This window comes from Musca domestica, unplaced genomic scaffold (assembly GCF_030504385.1).
Source record: "Musca domestica strain aabys unplaced genomic scaffold, Musca_domestica.polishedcontigs.V.1.1 56, whole genome shotgun sequence".
NCBI lineage: Eukaryota > Metazoa > Arthropoda > Insecta > Diptera > Muscidae > Musca > Musca domestica.
Genome location: NW_026712356.1, coordinates 1,224,091 through 1,241,954, shown reverse-complemented (window position 1 = coordinate 1,241,954; position 17,864 = coordinate 1,224,091). Strand labels below are relative to the sequence as shown.

The window sequence follows — 17,864 nt, the reverse complement described above, 5'->3', positions numbered from 1 at the left end:
AAATCATAAAAATACCAAATATTGGGAGATACCGTTATATGGGGGCTATACGAAGACGTGGACTTACCCAGACAATTTTCGGTCATAGGCTGTAGTATCCATTACGAACTTCAAATGCCAAATTTGAAACAATTCCGGTGAATAATGTCGCTAATCGGGAGGTACCGTTATATGGGGGCTATATGAAAATGTGGACCTACATTGCCCATTTACGAACTTAACATGCCTACTGGCAAAATAAACATGTGTGCATAATTTTAGCCTTCTATCTATCTACCTATCTATTTGTTGGGTCTGATATGAGTATTTCGAGGAGTTACAAACGGAATGACAAAGTTAATATACCCTCCATAGTATGGCGGAGAGTATAAATAACAAGCCATAATACACTTCAAAACATTGGTCCTATTAAATTTTTATACCCTCCACCTTGGAAAGGAGGGTATATTAACTTTGTCATTCCGTTTGTAACATCCCTAAATATTCGTTTTAGACCCCATAAAGTATATATATTCATAATCAGCATAAAATTCTAAGTCGATTTAACGATGTCCGTCTGTCTGTCTGTCTGTCTGTCTGTCCGTCTGTCTGTCTGTCTGTTGAAATCACGATACAGCCCACATTATTTGACGTAGAGCTCCAAAATTTAGCAGAGCTATTTGCATTGTGTCTAGGATGGTTGGTATTGAAAATGAGATATATCGGTCCACGTTCTGGTATAGTCCCCATATAACGGTACCTCCCGATATTCGGTATTTTGATGATTTATGCCACATTTTTTCATGGATTTGTCTTAAAATTGGTATTTGTAGGTCATAGCGGGTCCCTGAGCGTGTGGCAAAACATTGCATGTATAGGTCCACGTTGTGGTATAGCCCCCATATAAAGGTACCTCCCGATATTTAGTATTTTAGTTTTTTTACCACATTTTTTCACGGATTTGTCTGAAAATCGGTATTTGTTGGTCATAATGGTCATATTCGGTATTTTGATGGTTTTTGCCACATTTTTTCACTTATTTGTCTAAAAATTGGTATTTGTGGGTCATAATGGGTTCCAGCTCCGGTGGCGAAACATTGTAATTATAGGTCCACGTTTTGGTATAGCCGCCATATAACGGTACCTCCCCATAATCGGCATTTTAATGGTTTTTGACACATTTCTTCTAATGTTTCTTTTACCCTAAGGTGGAGGGTATTAAAAGTTTGGCCCGGCCGAACTTAATGTTTTTTTACTTGTTTTTAAAATTAATCCAATAAAAATGGACAAATGAATGGTGGTCAAAAGCATAAATCTCAGAAAGTGAGGAGTGTAACTGATTTGGTGGAAACATTGCATAGACTTAATTGAATGAAAATTTTAAATAATTGCTTTAACCTAGGATAAAATTGAATATAAGACAATTTTCATATAGAAACGTTTAACATACACCTTTTGTTTGAGCAATATTAAATTAATAACAGCCACCTCTAGCCTAGGCCTTTAAATAATGCATGAGTATGATATTTTATGATAACACCTATTAGTCTCATATATGAGAAACTAGCAAGTGCCTGCTACTTCGTCAGCGAAAAGTTCACCTTAAAATTTTGGATTTATCCAACAATTCGTGTTTGGCCTTTTTAGTACTCAAAATTCACATTTTGTCCAGTTTGACAGAATGTTTTAATCAAAACTTCATACAGCGTATTAAATTTTCAGGCTTTCAAAGTTGTACATATTATTAATATTATTTTCTGTTCCTTTTTCGGAAAGAATAATGGGGAAATGTTTACCTTTCACACCAAAAAGCCAGAAATCATTCATTTTGAATTTTACCGAGGACAATATTAGTGAAAGCATATCCAATTTTTCTGTCCAAAACTATTTTAACGTTTCCATATGTAAACCCTAGATTCCAACAATGGCCTCAATATCAGATTTTCAGCTCTATTCCTTCCCCTAATAAAAAATTTAGTGATATTTAGTTCGCATATTCAAAACAATTTACATCTCTTCATCCTAGACACTAACAGTGATCCAAAACCCAAATACAAATAGAGACCTCAAACCATTTCCATATATTATCCACACAAAAACCAACAGTGTCATCTACATCAAATTGCAGGATTTCAGCTCTATTCCTTCACCCAATACCTAATATAATATCATTCAAAACTTTTCGAATTAAAATAGTACACATTTTCGAAACGACCTCCATATCCCAATTCCAGATACCAACAGAGACCTCAATATTAAATTTGAACTATTTAGTATATTACGTACAAATATGGACACATTTCTAAACCACCGCCAAATCTCAAACATAGATGTTATTAGTAATCTAATCCCTTCATCCAATATCAAATATAGTACCATTAAGTATTTTTCGTAGAATTATAGTACAAATTTCCGAAACCACTTCCATATGTCCAGGCTGCATATGAAAAGCGATCCTAATATCAAATTTCAGATTTCAAGCACTATCTGTTCACCCAATACCAAATTGTACCAAATATAGTACTATTTATTTCATTTGTGCACTTGTAGTAAACATTTTCAAAACAACCTCTTTATTGCAAACCTACCACCAACAGTCACCCCCAATATCAACATTTCAAATAACCAGCTTCTTCCGTTCACTCAAAACGCATTGTAACAAATTTATTATAATTTAGTACAGTTCGCACACTTAGTACACATTTCCGTGTCTACGCAAGTCTGGTCCTCGTGCTATTCCATTGCATCCGTTCACCATAAACCAAGCTGTTCCAAATTAAAGTATTTAGTACCATTTAGTACATTTTGCACACTTGTTACACATTTCCAAAACCATTTTCATATATCAAACTTACTTTCCAACCTTGATTCTCATGTCAAGTCTTAAGTTTTAAGTCTATCAGTTCAAATGTTACCATTTTAGAAGTTTAGTGTCATTTTAAAACTTCTCATAACCATAAAGTGAGAACTTCCAAAAACACTTTAGAAATCTATTCTGCACTCCATCAGTGACTCTCATTCCAAAATTCTAGCTCATTCCGTGTGTTCAATACAAAGTGTTAAAATAAACAAAGTATTAAATCTTAGTACATTTCAGTACTTTTCGTAAGTTTTTAGTACGAATTTCCAAAAACTTAGACTTACGGTCAATTTCACCCTCTAAACATTATCCGATTACCATCCAATTTGATAGACCTGTCCTAAATTATTTCTATACCCTCCACCACAGTATGGAGGGTATATCAAGTTTGTCATTCCGTTTGTAACACCTCGAAATATACATTTTAGACCCCACAAAGTATATATATTCTTGATCAGCATAAAATTCCATGTCGATCTAGCTTCTGAACTAAATTAAGTAGATTGATGAAATTGTACTCAAATGTGTATTATGTCTGCATTTGGTAGTGAAAATGGGTGATGTAGGTCCACGTTTTGGTAAAGCCCCCATAAAACGGTTCCTCCCGATATTCTGTATTATGATGATTTTAGCGACATTATTCACCGCAATTGCTTCAAATTTGGTATTTGAAATTCGAAATGGATACTTCAGCCTAATATAGAAAATTGTCTGCGCAGGTCCACGTCTTCGTATAGCCCCCATATAACGGTACCTACCGATATTCGGTACTTTGTTGATTTTAGCAACATTATTCACTGATTTGAATATTGCGATGGTTCATGGCAAAAGTTACCTATGCAGGTTTATGTCGTCGTATAGACCCCAATATAACAGCTACGTTCGGTATTTTGAAGATTTTAACAGAATTTTTAACGAATTTTATTGTTTTTGAGAATTTCCAAATTCGTTCCAAATGGTGAAGGGTATTAAGAGCTCGACCCGGCCGAAATTACAGCTTTTTACTTCTTGATTCTTGATGGTTCCATAATGTTGAAATGTAGAGCAACTGCAAAATTAGTGAATTTTTTTGTTTTTGATCCATTTCGTGTTTTGTGATCATCTCCAAAAACAATACGCCTCTCTATTCTGACCATAAATTTTGTGAAGATCGGGCTATAACTGCATCCTGTAGAGTAATTTCAAATTATTACAAATTAATATGGACAGACGGACATCATCAAATCGACTCGGCTTTAAAAAATTGAAACAATTATATTTTCCAACAAATATCTATATTTGCTCAGATCACAATTTTAGAAGTAAATTACGAAGAAAAACCAGTAAAGAAAGTCTTAAAGTCGGGCGGGGCCGACTTTATGATACCCTACACCACTTCGCTAATTTAGTAGAGCTCCACATAACAATTAAAAGTTTTTATGGGAGAATTCAATCATACACGCTATGATTATAATTATAATTTAAAGTTCAAAGGCCGAAGCATTTGTATCTTTTAAATTCGGACTTGTATTGCCCATTTGGTGCACAATTAATTTGAAATCGGAAAAAAATATATGGGAGCTATATCCAAATCTGAACCGATCTCGATAAAATTTGGCAAAGATATTTCGGAGTGCATATTACGGATGTGGGTAACAAATATAACAAATCGGATGAACAGTATATATGGGAGCTATAGCTATATCTGAACCGATCTTCGACAAATTTGACATACTAGCTTATAGACTTAATTCGGTCGTAAGTGCCAAATTCCATCCAATTTGGACAAATATTAGACGTTTGGTGCACAATCAAAGGTAAATCGGACGAAGTTATATATGGGAGCTATATCCAAATCTGAACCGATCTCGATAAAATTTAGCAAATGTACTCTGATCTGTACAGAGTGCATATCACGGCTTTGAGCAAACATTCATCTGGATAGGGCAATAAATGCGAACTGTACTTTGTTTACAACAATACATGGACAGACAGACGGACGGACATGCATAAATCGACTCAGAATGTGATTCTATGCAGATCATCAAAAAAAATATGGGTCTATCTCGTTTCCTTTTGCCTATTACAAACAAATGCACAAAGACATAATACCCTGACCACCTTGTGGTGTAGGGTATAATAAAATATACAAATTTAGAGTAGTGCCAGTCTAGTTCGAAAGAACTAGTTTCTTATCTAGTTTCGTGAACTCCTGTCATTTGAATGAACTCTGCGTATGAGTGATATAAAATGCATGACAAGTTCGAAATCATTCATACGTTTGGCAACTGTTGTTCTAAGTTATGAACTAGATTTACACAACCCTATTATAAGTCAATTACAGATATCTGCTTTCAGTTCTAAGCCTATATAAGAGGTCTGTAGAACAAATTTGATTTTTTAAACGTTTATTTGATAATATCGAACATATTTCAGTAATTATTTCACTTCGACTAATGCCATAACTCAAATAAATATTTTATTTTTAAAAACAACTTCATTGTATTACACGTCTCTCTATGAAAACTGATAAGGCAGCTAGTATGTATTTAATAGTGTATGACCGGTATTAAGGAAAATGATTAACAAATTAAATGTAATGCGATACAATTACCAACTATACGCATAAGCACATTTTCTGCAATTTATTACAACATTTATAATTATCTCAACTTGACATGTTTCGAAATATGTTTGCTTAAATACAATTTAATATGTTAAAACGGCCTTGAAAGCCACAATGTGTTCAATGGACGTTTTTTCTATGACTTTGAAGACAATTGTTATTACGTTCTGATATCCTTGTTTTCCTATAATAAAACTCAGCAAATCCAAATCCTATAAACATTTCCATCCATAAACAACAAGCAAACAAGTAAACATGAAACGTGCCACGACGATAAAGTTCAAGTTTATTAATCTCATAATCCTCTTAAGGATATTCAAGCAGAAAAATGTCTCAGAAGTTATTACAGAGAATTGCTTACAAAACGTATAGTAACTTTCGTTATATTCTTCATTTTCTAAATTGATTTATACATACACATAAGAAAGTTATGTTAGCGTGTGTATGGTACTCAGTAAATTTATTTTTCTTCTTTAAATCAAAAAAGGACACACAAGCGTTTATCCATTTCCTTGAAGATTCTTACAAATGTATCTCTTTTGTATTTAGATGTGAGTTATTATATTTTACTCTTATGCTTGTGTACAGCTGCCCTTTTCATACGAACAAGGCAAGACATGTGTTCACATGATATTTGAGTTTGCCGCTAATATTCTGTTCCGATTCAAAAAAGTAAATTTTGCCTAAAAAAAATTACGAACATTAAAATACATCATTTTTTCATTGTGATAAAATTATAAGAAAATTGCCCCCTGAAATAATACTATATAGCATTTTCTTTTCGAGAAATCGTGACGTATATATAACAGCAATACCTAGCCGGATCAAGGTAGGAATGCCTAATACCCAGCAAAAAATCCGAAAATAATACCAAAATATGGGTTTATTAAGTACATTTTGACCCCAGCAACTAATTATAAAGCAGCATCCAATCCTATTATTTTAATATAGGCATGTCATTCGACAGCAACAGTCATTAAATAAGTAGTTTAGAACAAAACCGATAAATGCCATCATTATAACCTCAGCCATATGACTACAGAACGTACACATGGTGAGATGAAAAAACTGCAACCAACTTCAGACTGCTGTCATTTCTAAGCCACGCGTCCGACATCTGTTAACATTTTTCCAGTGACAGCTCTTTATATTGTTTACAAGCGTACAAAATAATTTTGGTGAGAATTTTCCAGAAAAAAAGTTATTCGGGACGGAATTCAAGCGTGATTTCTTTATATTTGGCTGGAGAACGACAAGTGGCTATCGTTGGAGCACTACAGCAGTTAAATATGAATAAATCTTTTGTGTGTCGTACCATCGCTCGATACCGTGATAAGTGGACGCAAGAAAACAGCAACATCAGCAGAAATGGTTCGAAAGAAAAGAAGCGACTTGATCGAAAACCGCGTAGCAGTGGCCGAACATATATGGCTGAACATATCGCAATATTCCATTCAGCAAAAATTGAAAAATGAGCTCGGGGTTGAGCCATTGAAGCTCCAAAAAGTGCAAGAACTTATACCGCAACAGAAAGAAAATATACTCAAAAGAGCTAAAGATTTGCTTCGCTTGGCCGAATTTGGATTTCTCCGATGAGAAAACAAACGTTGTCCAGCAGTTTGTAAACAAACAAAATATTCTGGAGGATATATTAAAGCCTTGGGCACACAAACATTTTGGCCGCAGACCTAAGACATTCCAACAAGACTCAGCACCATCGCACTCGGCACGCGCCACTCAAGAATGGTTACAAAATGAGCGCACAATGGCCACCAAAATCTCCGGATACCAATCCGTTGGACTATTGTGTCTGGAGTATTTTGGAAAGCAAGGTTGGCACTAAAAAATACCAAAGTGTCGATCACCTCAAGCAAGCGCTTCGCCGAAAATGGGCTAAAATACCGCAGAGCAAAATTTGGACAGCGTGTGATGGTTTTATTGGCCATAATTCGTGCCAAAAGTGACCAATTCGAAAAAATTTAAACTTATTCTAAAATTTGATGCTATTTCTGACATTTTTTGCTTTCATTCAATAAAATTTAAAATAAATATATGTATCTCATAAAATCCAAAATAAGTACCCGACACATGTTCTTTTCATAGAAGACCACAAGATCTTCTCATAGAAGACCATAAGGTCTTCTCATAGAAGACCACAAGAACTTCTCTTCTCTCAGAAAGTCATTTGATTCTCTCTCAGAGGACCTTTGGGTTTTCTCAAGCAGACCATTGATATACTCTCATATTTTTATTTAAAGAAAACCCAATTTAGCTTTCATAGAACACTTTGTTTCTTCTCTGCCATATATTTACTAACTTAACCAATTAGCCTATTGAAAAACAGAAAATCTCATCTCCGCAATTCAAAAAGAATTAATTAAAGCGAAACCAAATACTCACTTATATCTAAAAGCAGAATCTAACAACAAGTTAAAAAAAATACTTTCCCTTTAAAGACTATCTTAAACATTCATTTCGAAAGCGGTCTCGTAAAATAAAATAATCCCCTGCACAGAACGCAATCTACAAAACAACTCAGAAATGCTTAGAGTGTCGTTCAAACTAACAAACCATTTCTGCTGCTGACCATTACTAAGTCCATACGACTCATGTACGAAGCATAGAAAACGAACAACAACAATAAAAACTACAACTACCTTCAGGCAACGAAAAGCAAATAGTCCTCATCTACAGCATATAGATCCATCCATTCACCCAGTTTCTCTCTCCCCTCTCCATCTCTCTGTGGTGAACGACCACAATTTGTTGGTTCGTTTACTAACAAGATGTTGTATACGACAACCAGACTGTTGCTGGTAACTGGTGTTGTTGTTGTTGTTCCAGCTGCTGGTGGACTTGGCTCTACTCGGCTCTATTTGCCATGTTTAAGTTAAACATTCCTTATGGACTTTACAATAATGATAGTAAAGTCCTTTCTATGGGACCATGCAGGGCAATGTAGACTTGTGTGTGTGTATGTATATACATTTCCTGTGTGAGCATGAAACACAGTATCGATTTGATTGAATTGCTGATTTTGTTTACTTTTCACTCTCTTTCTCTCCTTCCGGTTGGAAAGACTTCCTTTGCTTTTATGCTGCTATTAGATGTTTTGTGTACATTGTGTATTACATATAGTGTGTGTATTTAAGATATTGGCCTGGTTAGAAAATATTAAAACGACCATCCAATTTTCTTATGACTTAAAAAATTAGGCTGGTTTTAGAAACACATACTCAGGGGTAAACAATTAAGGAATTCGAACTTTAAGGTTACGAAAAGTTATAAAATGGTACCAAATGTTTTACATGGTACAATTTCGTATTATGTGAACGGGTGAGCTAAAAATTTTAAATATGGTATGAGAATGAAGGTTGGAAAGTAAGTTTGATACATGAAGGTGATTTTAAAATGTGTACTAAGTGTGCGAACTCTACTAAATGGTACTAAATTTGGAATAATTTGGATTAGGGGGAACAGATAAAGCTGGAATTTTGAAAGTTTGTATTGGTACTACAATCTTAAAATTTGGCACTAGAGACAGTCAGTCGGTGCGTAGGCGTGTGATAAGGCTGGTTTTTCGAAACACGTACTCAAAGGATACGAAAAGTACTAAAAATTCAATACTTTGCATTATAATGAACTAGAGTTCTGAAATACGGTTTGAGAGTCACTGATGGAGTGCTGGATAAATGTACCAAAGGGTTCTTCTAAATTCGAACTTGAAGGTTTCGAAAAGTTCTAAAATGCTACTAAACTTCAAAAATGGCAGATAGAGCTAAAAACTTGAAATTTAGTATGAGAATCAAGGTTGGAAAGTAAGATTGATATATGAAGTTGGTTTTGGAAATGTGTACCTAGTGTGCGAACTATACCAAATGGTACTAAATTTAGTACAGTTATGTTTAGGGTGAACGGATGAAGCTGGAATTTCGAAGATTTGTTAATGGGATCTCTGTTTGTGTTTAGTTTGTGATAAAAAGGTGCTTTTGGAATTGGGTACTACAAGTGCACAAAAGGTACTATATTTGATACAGTGTGGTATTGCATGAAATCTCAATTTTGGTATTAAAGTTTATGTTCATATGTAGCCTGGACAAATGTAGGTGGTTTGGGAAAGGGTAAATATGTGTGTATAAGAAATTTGGTATTGGGTGAAGGGATGGGGCTGGAATCTCCAAATTTGATATTTAGGTGTCTGATGATATTTGGAATTGAGATATGGAGGTGATTTTGGAAAATTTGTACTATAACAGTACGAAAAGTACTAAATTGTATTAATTTTGGTACAATTTTTGTTGGTTAAACAAATATTTTTTGAAATCTGAAATTGAGAATTAGAATCGCTGTACTAGATGAAACCTGACCATATGGAGGTGGTTTCAGAAATATGTACTATAATTGTACGAAAAGTACTGAATGGTACAATATTTACTAATGGGTGAAGGGATAGGTCTGGAATCCTCAAATTTGATATTGAGGTCTCTGATGATATCTGGAATTGAGATATGGAGGTGGTTTTTCAAATGGTTACTATAATTGTTCGAAATGAAGTAAAGGGATAGGGCTCTATTGGTGACTGGGATAGTGGTACAAAAATTACTATGTGGTACTGATTTTGGATCACTGCTGGTGTCTAGGATGGAGAGATGTGTTTTTTTTTTTTTTTTTTGGATATGCGTACTAAATGTTATTAAATTTGTTATTTGTCGAAGGATAAAAGCTGAAATTCTAAAATTCACAAAAAATTTTATTGGGTGGAGAAAAAAAGCAGAAATCCTGAAACTTGATATAGATGCCACTGTTGATGTCTGTGGCTAATATATAGAAGATATTGTACGAAAAGCTCTAAAAGGTACTACACTTTTTTTTTGGGTGAAGGCGGGAATCCTTAAATTTGATATTGAGGTCTCTGTTGATATCTGGTGGTGGTTTAGCAAATGTGTACTATAATTGTACGAAAAGTACTACATGGCAATACATTTGGTCTTTGGGATAGGAATAAGATTCTGAAATTTGATATTCAGGTCTCGGTTTATATCTGGGATTGTGACATGGAGGTGATTTTTGAAATATGTACTATTATTCTACGAATAGTACTTAGTGGTACTAATTTTTGATAAATGTTGGTATCTATAATGGATAGATTTATTTGGATATGCGTACTAAATGTTACAAAATTGGTTTTGGGTGAGGGAATCGAGCTGACATCCTGAAATTTGATATAGATGCCACTATTGGTGTTTGTGGTTAAGATATAGAGGAGTACGAAAAGAACTAAATGGTACTAAATTTGGTATTGTATAAATGTGTAGAGCTGAAATTCTTAATATTGATATTGAGATCAGTCTTGATATCTGGTGTTGAGAACTGATGTTGGGTTTGCAAATGCGTACTAGAATTTTTCGAAAAGTACTAAATGATTATAATTTTGGATGATGTCTAGGATGGAGAGATTTAGATATTTTTGGATATGCGTACATTTAGTTACTAAATTTGGTATTAAGTGAAAGGATAAAGCTTAAATTCTTAAATTTTATATTGAGGTCACTCTTGGTTTCTAGGGTTCACAATTGGAGACTTTGAAATAGTTTTGGAAAAAAATGGGATGTTTACTAATATCCTCCTCGGTATACTTCAACATGAACAGTTTTAAAAGCTTTTTGGTGTAGAAGGTAAACAGTTTCTCGAAAAGAAACTTAAATAATATAAAAACCTTGATTGTCCGAACATTTAATACAATGTATAAAAAACAATTTCGTCAATCTGAAAGAATGTGCATTTTGAGTACTAAAATGGCCTAAAAAGAACTTGAACGAATCTAAAATATAAAGCAGCTTTCGCAGACAAAATAGTGGGCACTTGCTAGTAATATATTATTTTTTGTGGCCCATCGAGTTAAAAAAATATATATTTTTAATTTGAAATATCTATTTCAATCTTAACTTACAATACAACTCAACTATTCCACCCTAATAAAACTATTTTGACATTGTTGTTTTTCTACTTTCCCTTGGTAAGGTAGACAAATTTCAATGCTCTGTTGTTTGAAGCATGGGCAAATAGAAATATATTGCCGTGTGTTTGTGTGTGTACGTATATTTTATTTCCTTTTTTTGTCGTTTATATATTGAATTCCAGCCACATGGATCATTTAATCCTTTTTACGGTTGATTGAGCAAATATTTACAAAACATAAATGAAGCTTTCATTTTCTTTTGTTAGTTTAATTGACTTTTGGAAATGAGTAATGAAATGTTGTTTAATTAAAAAGTTTATTAGATTTTCGTTCACTTGTATTGGGGGAGAGTATTTGTGTAAATAGAAACTACACAAATTAAATTTTTGTCAATGCAAATGGTAGAGAAAAAATAAAAAAAAAGTTCGGAAATATAATGTGCCAAACTCATAAGAAAATCCTACTAAGAATTATGAGATTATGTATTACTAAGGTCTATGTATGCATTTGAAGATATATGAGGATATTAGAAATTGCCTGCTACCTCGTAAGGGAAGATCAACCTTAAAATTTTAGATTCGTTCCCACAGTTCGTTTGATGCCTTTGTAGTACTCAAAATGTACAATTACATCAATTTGACAAATTTTTTAATCAAAATTTAATTTTCAGACCTCAAATTTAAATAATATTATTCAAGTTTTTATTTTTTCGGAAAGAGTAACAAACGAGTAAAAAAGCTGTAAGTTCGGCCGGGCCAAACTTTTAATACCCTCCACCATTTGGTACAAATTTGGCAATTTCCAAAAAACAAAAAAAAATAAAATAAATCTTAAAAATACCGAATGCCTATACGACGACGTAGAACTGCATAGGCAACTTTTGTCATAAGTTACTACAATATTTAAATGCGAAACTTGAAGAAAAATCTGTATATAATGTCAAAATCATCAAAATACCGAATATAGGGGGTACCGTTATATGGGGGCTACACGAAGGCGTGGACCTGCACAGACAATTTTCTGGCATGGGCTGAAGTATCCATTACGAACTTCACATGCGAAATTTGAAACAATCCCGGTAAATAATATTGCTAAAATCATCAAAATACCGAATATCGGGGGGTAGGGTATATGGGGACTATACGAAGACGTGGACCTACATAGCCCATTTTCTGTTTTATGCTGCAGTTTCTATTACGAACTTCAAATGCCAAATTTGGAACGATTTCGTTAAATAATGTCGCTAAAATCATCAAAATACCGAATATCGGGGGGTATCGTTATATGGGGGCTATACGAAGACGTGGATCTGCACAGACAATTTTCTGTCACAGGCTGTAATATCGATTACGAACTTCAAATGCGAAATTTGAAACGATTCCGGTAAATAATGTCGTTAAAATCATCAAAATACCGAATATCGGGGGTACTGTTATATGGGGGCTATACGAAGACGTGGACCTGTACAGATAATTTTCTGTCTTAGGCTGTAGTATCTATTACGAACTTCAAATGCCAATAGACAAGCAAGTCTAAATTTGGAGATACAGAGGGGTCTCTTGCATTTGGAGATGATCGCAAAATATTTAAGGGTTCAAATAAACCAAAAACAGGAAAATTTCCTGATTACAAAATTGAAACCAATCGACACGGAATTTTGCCTGAGAAGATAGTTAAGGACAGCGAAGAAGTCTGCCATTTTGAATGGCCATTGAATTAGCAGTAAAATGGACCACAACAACTAACAGCACGACGGAGTGCGTAAATATTGGGCATATATTGGGCAAATGACCCTGGTGAAAAAGCAAAGAGTAATATCTGGGAAATGTTCTATGACATAATTTCAAAACCGAAATCTTACAAAATGGATTTGGACATAAGGGGGCTTCTAAAATATTGTAGTGTTGTAGAGTATCACATCATCGGTCCCGCACGGCTGTAGGCATTGCTTGTTGCACTTGCTTAAAAATATTTTTAGATAAAATTAGAATTGAATTTAAAGTCAAAAATTGAGTGCTCAACGTTCTCAGAGTAATCTCGTATCTTATTCACTACTCATTTATATCGATTGTTTAGTTCAAGTTTTCTATAACCTTTAAAACAACACATAAGTTACTACGAATGTGTCCGTAAAAATACCCCCTGAACTACAGAGGAATTCCCCTGTTACCAACTTATTTCAATGAACACAACATTAATGAGAAATCCTACCCCGCCCACTCGCTTACAATAGCATTTATTGAAATTACAAACAAATTTCCTCAAACATTCCAAAGGGGAATTCCCAACAACAAATGGTAACAGTTCAGCTGTTCATTTGCAGAGGGATAAGTCAAAACTTTCATTTTGATAAATCACTTCATGGTCTGACACAAAGACATTTTCACAATTACTCACGTACACCATTTGAGTGACTTGCTTTTGTTTCGGTTTGTACAGATGTGCTTCGTCAGACTTGGTGAAATGCTGGCGAGATATTCCGCACACCCTCCCCGTTAACACACAGCGAACGCATAACAATGATTGAATTTAACACACACACACTCACACCTTTTACCCTCTGGCGTATACTTTATTTGTAAGGCAGTATTCCAGCTGGATGCCGGTGAGTATGAAGAACAACATTACTCATACTCGAAGTTGAAGCACAAATGTGTGCGTGTGTGTGCAAGAGTTTTTGTTGCCAACGAGCATTAGAAAGAGAGGTGGTGCTTGTGTATTATTCTTTTGACAAGCAAAATTAGCATAATTTCACCTAAAACATGCAACACCTAATCCAGTTGTGTGAAATATTTTCCCACTATGTTTTTCTCGTTTATTTTTCGTGTTTTTTCTTTTTTTCTTTTGCTGCTGAGTGAGTAGGGAATGAAAGAAAGCATGCAAATGAAAGTTGTTCAATTTAATGGCATTTGGTATGCAATGAATGTGTTGGAAAAAATAAATTTCAGATATTTCCCATCTTGACGGAAAATCATAATTTGACAAGTAACATAAGGCGACTGCCACGCGATACTCTTTAGTGATACCCTATGGAATGAAATTAACGATTGGTTTATTGAGGAAACAATTTTTCTGGGGCTTATATGCGAAATTAATATTTGAGAGTTGTTTGAGTTGAAAGTTAAGTTGAAAGCACTTAAGAAGGTAGAGTCACATACTCATATTTTTACATTTTTCTTCAAAATTATTTATTTGGCAACATCTTATTGTCAAAATGTATATATACATTATATATATTTATATATTTTTTTGTTTCAGAGATGGGAACCTGTTTTTAACGCAGTGAAATTTTACAAGGAAAATTACAGAAAATGCTTTTTTAAAATTACATTTCCTTTTTATACCCTCCACCATAGTATGGAGGGTATATTAAGTTTGTACATCCGTTTGTAACACCTCAAAATATACATTTTAGATCCCATAACGTAATATATATATACACTTTGATCAGCATAAAAGTCTATGTCGATTTAGTGATGTCCTTCGGTCTATCCGTTTGTTCGTTTGTGGAAATCACCCTAGCTTCCAAACAAAATGAAGAAGGTTGATAAAATTTTACTCAAATGTGTATTATGTCCACAGGACTTTTGGTATTGAAAATGGGAGATGTAGATCCACGGTTTGGTATAGCCCCCATATAATTGTACCTCCCGATATTCGGTATATTGGTGATTTAAGCGACATTATTTACCCGAATTGTTTCAAATTTGGTATTTGAAGTACGTAATGGTACAGCCTAAGACAGAAAAGTGTCTGTGCAGGCCCACGTCTTCTTATAGCCTCCATATAACTGTACCTCCCGATATTCGGTATTTTGATGATTTTAGCGAATTGTTTCAAATTTCGTATTTGAAGTTCGCAAAGGATACTACAGCCTATTACAGAGGTCCGTGTTTGAGGTTCATGATGGATACTACAGCCTAAGACAGAAAATTGTCTGTGCAGGTCCACGTCTTCGTATAACCCCCATACAACGGTACCTCTCGATATTCTGCATTTTGATGATTTTAGCGACACTATTCACCGGAATTCTTTCAATTTTGGTATTTGAAGTTCGTAATGTATACTATAGCTATAGTCCGTGCAGGTCCTCGTTTTCGTATAGCCCCCATATAGTGGTACTTCCCTATATTCGGCATTTTAATGATTTTACACTACTCACCGAATTTTTTTTTCAAGGTTCGCATTTGAATATTGTAATGGCTTATGACAAAAGTTGCCTATGCAGGTCCACGTCGTCGTATAGACCCTAATATAACGGCTACATTCGGTATTTTTAAGATTTTAAGAGAATTTTTAACGAATTTCATTTTTTTGAAAATTGCCAAATTCGTTCCAAGTGCTCGGCCCGGCCGAACTTATTGTTTTTTTACTTGTTTTTAATGGGAGTAAGTGGAGATGCATTAGATGTTAAGTTTTTTGAGCACTATGCATATATAATACGCTTGAGTTGTAATCCCATTATGATGTAGGAGTGTATGCCTGCAATAAGTCCTGAATTGGCATTAAAACTATTCCTAATTAACTAGAAGAAACTGGTCCTAATTAGCCATCAGAAATGTATTAAGGTAACGAAAGGGTAGAACCAGAAATTCGAACTGAAAGGGCATGATAAGTACTAAATACTTTACTGCCGGGATAAAGTAGATCTGTGACGTTCAATTTGTCTATTAGGATCAAAATTCCGTGTCGATTGGTTTTTAATTGTGACCTGTAGATCGACTGCAAAACCAGGAAAAAATTTTGATCCAGTTAAACCGTTATATATACAGGGTGAGATGAAATAACTGCAACCAACTTCAGACTGCTGTCTAAGCCACTCGTCCGACAGCTGTTAAAATTATTCCAGTGACAGCTCATTACATTGTTGACAAGCGTATAAAAGCATTCTGTTGAGAATTTTCAAGAAAAAAAGTTTTTCGTGATGGAATTCAAGCGTGATAGTGTGATTTCTTTATATTTGGCTGGAAAATCACAAGAGGCTATCGTTAGAGGACTCCAGCATTTAAATATGAATTAATCTTTTGTTTCTCGTACCATCGCTCGTTACTGTAATACAGGTAGCGTAGCCCGACGTCAAGGAAGTGGACGAAAGAAAACAACAACATCAGCAGAAATGGTTCGAAAAGTAAAGAAGCGACTTAATCGAAACCCGCATCGCAGTGGCCGAAAAATTGCGCGTGAGCTGAACATATCGCAATATTCCATTCGGCAAATATTAATGTAATGAGCTCATGGTAAAGCCATTGAAATTCCACAAAGTGCAAGAACTTGCATCGCAAGAGAAAGAAAATAGACTCAAAAGAGCTAAAGAGTTGGTTCACTTGGCCGAAAGTGGTGAACTGCCGAATTTGGTTGTCACCGATGAGCAAACATTCGTTGTCCAGCAGTTTGTAAGCAAACAATATGATCGTATGTACTTGCCAAAGAGGTCAGCTAAAAATGTGCACATTCGGTTGGCAACCACTACTCAAGCGCCGACCATGGTGATGGTGTGGAGCGCCATCACAGCCGATGGTCGCTCTCCACCCGAATATTATCGCGAAAATATTCTGGAAGATGTATTAAAGCCTTGGGCACGCAAACATTTTGGCCGCAGACCTCAGACATTCCAACAGGACTCATTCAATAAAATTTAAAAAAAAATATGTAAAAATTATGTCGTTTGACTTTGTTGCAGTTATTTTTATCTTACCCTGCATATCTGAGTATAATTATTTCACTTACTTCATTTTGGTACACAGGCAGACGAAAGGGCATAAATAAGTCGATATTATTTAGCATAGGAGTTACAAATTTAATGACAAAGTTAATATACCCCTACACAATCCTGAAGGATATAAATACAGATTTTATATTTAAAACCGTTTTTTGTTTTTTGTAGGATTGCTTTGATTTTGGTAACAATTTTGGCAAAAAAAAACCCAAATACATTTTTTCAAGCTTCATAAGTAACATAAGGAAGTATTCTTCATCCAATTTCATAATATATACACTATATCAATATATTAAAATTCCAATACGCGAGACACTTATTTTTAGCTTTACTTTCATAATTATCGGAAATTTTGGAAACAATTTAATTTAGTCGCACAGCGTTATTAATGGCATGCGTATGAAATAAGCATTATGTTTTTTATATTTTTCGTTGAATTCCGAATACATTTATTTTTTTTTTTTTATTTTATTTTAATTTATTTTTTTTTTTTTTTTTTTTTGAATACCAAACCTATGAGAAGTTTTAAGTACTTCAGACACTGTATTCAAAGTTTCGTCCTTTTGTGAGGTAGATACAAAAATTTGTATACTTTTGCAACTCACCTAAATCTAATATAAATCGGGTGCTCTGACCGCTGTAATTTTTTTAATTTTATAGGGGGCGGAACCACATCAGTAGACCCATATTGCTCAGGATGAGTCAAATTTCAAATTTCTACTCTCTCCAGAGTTATGGTGCCAAC

At 34.4% G+C, this 17,864-nt stretch overlaps 1 protein-coding gene across 3 annotated transcripts in view; it reads right to left on the bottom strand.

The window, feature by feature from the left end:
* Positions 1-17,864, bottom strand: part of LOC101895265 (arylalkylamine N-acetyltransferase 1) — a 125,199-nt gene that overhangs the window by 95,599 nt on the left and 11,736 nt on the right. Inside the window, exon 1 of one of the 3 annotated variants that reach the window (XM_059128597.1) lies at positions 17,592-17,605. The exons of the other annotated variants lie outside the window; for them this stretch is intronic. The gene's annotated coding sequence lies outside the window, so the exon portion shown is untranslated. Of the gene's footprint in view, positions 1-17,591; positions 17,606-17,864 lie in introns of those variants that run through there. 3 annotated transcript variants of the gene reach the window in all.